The sequence below is a fragment of the Colobus angolensis genome, unplaced genomic scaffold (assembly GCF_000951035.1).
Source record: "Colobus angolensis palliatus isolate OR3802 unplaced genomic scaffold, Cang.pa_1.0 Scaffold223, whole genome shotgun sequence".
Taxonomy (NCBI): domain Eukaryota; kingdom Metazoa; phylum Chordata; class Mammalia; order Primates; family Cercopithecidae; genus Colobus; species Colobus angolensis.
In genome coordinates, this window is record NW_012115411.1 from 532,433 (window position 1) to 534,321 (window position 1,889).

A 1,889-nucleotide genomic window follows, 5' to 3' on the forward strand; every position below is an offset into this window, starting at 1 on the left:
GGGCATGGTGGCTCATACTTGTAATCCCAGCCCTTTGGGAGGCTGACGTGGGAAGATCAATTGAGCTCAGGAATTTGAGCCCAGCCTGGGCAACATAGCAAGACCCCACTTCTAAAAGAAACACACACAAATTAGCCGGGCGCGGTGGCTTGTTTCTGTAGTCCTAGCGACTCAGGAGGCTGAGGTGGGAGGATTGCTGGAGGCCGGGAGGTAGCGGCTGCGGTGAACCGTGATCCAGCCACTGTACTGCAGCCTGAGTGACGTAACAAATCCTTGCCTCAAAAAAACAAAAACGAAAAACAAAACAAACAAACCAACAAGAAAACCACACACACAAGGAAACAAAACAAAAAGCCAAAAGGAAAGAAAAGAGAGCCAGGCCCCCAAATCTATATTTCCCTGGAGAACCATTTTCAAACAGCAAACTTAAGGCCGGGCACGGTGGCTTGCACCTGTCATCCCAGCACTTTGGGAGGCTGAGGCGGGCGAAGGATGAGGTCGGGAGTTCGAGACCGGCCTGGCCAACACGGCGAAACCCCGTCTCTACTAAAAATACAAAAACTAGCCGGGCGTGGTGGCAGGTGCCTGTAGTCCCAGCTACTTGGGAGGCTGAGGCGGGAGAATGGCGTGAACCCGGGAGGCAGAGGTTGCAGTGAGCTGAGATCGCACCACTGCACTCCAGCCTGGGCGACAGAGCGAGACTCTGTCTCAAGAAAATAAAATAAAATAAAATTGTCTTAGAAATGCAATGGGATATTGGATTTCTCTCATACCTTTTTCATGACACTTTGAGCGTCTGGGGCTCCGTGTGTACTTTCTGGGGCTCCCAGAAGCTGCTGTCCTGGCCTTGGCACAAGCACCGATATGTGTTTTAAATGCCAGGCGTTCAGACGTTGAGGGACGTGAGGCTGAAGGTCACTTTTGGCACCCCCTGACTGGAGGCTCCTGCCTTTCGAATCTTCCCAACACTCTGTGTTGACTCCAGCGTCCCATGGACTTGGGTGGGCGAGAGCCGTCTGCATCTGTCTCGAACCTTCACAGCTTCGCAGCATATCCTGTTTCTCCGCACGGATGGAGAAATACGAGAGGCGTGTTCTGGGTTATCTGAGTCGTCACGGACAAGCCCAGACTCATGCGTGCTAATGACCCCATTCATTATCCTCTGAGGCAGAGCGCCCTGGCTGCTCTGAACACCCTGTTTTTGAATTTCGTGCTTCGGGTTGTTGGGGTGGCAAATAGGATTCGTATCATGCAGGAAACCAGGATCAGTGGCTTTCAGGGTGTTGGCACCACGGGGCAGCCACAGCTGTTAGACTCCAGAGTGTTTTTGTCAGGCTGGAAAGAAATCCCAGTGCCCATGGAGCCATGAGTCTCAAGTTTCCCCGCTTAGCCTGGGCAGCCATTAGTCTGCTCCCCATTTCTCTACACATCTCCCTGCTCGGAATATGTGTGTATATATGTGTGTGTATATGTGTGTGTGGGGAGATATATTTCTTTCTTTCTTTCTTTCTTTCTTTCTTTCTTTCTTTCTTTCTTTCTTTCTTTCTTTCTTTCTTTCTTTCTTTCTTTCTCCTTCTTTCTCCTTCCTTCCTTTCTCTTTCTTTCTTCCTTTCTTTGTTCTTTCTCCTTCCTTCCCTCCTTTTTCTTTCTTTCTTCCTTCTTTCTTCTTTCTTTCTTGTTTCTCCTTCCTTCCTTTTTCTTTCTTTCTTTTTTCTTTCTTTCTTCCTCTTCCTTCCTTCCTCTTTCTTTCTTCTTTCTTTCTTTCTTTGTTTCTTTCTCCTTCCTTCCTTCTTTTCTCTTTCTTTTCCTCCTTTCTTCTTTCTCTTTCCTTTCCCTTTTTCTTCCTTACTTCCTTTCTCTTTCTTTCTTTCTTTCTTTCTTTCTTTCTT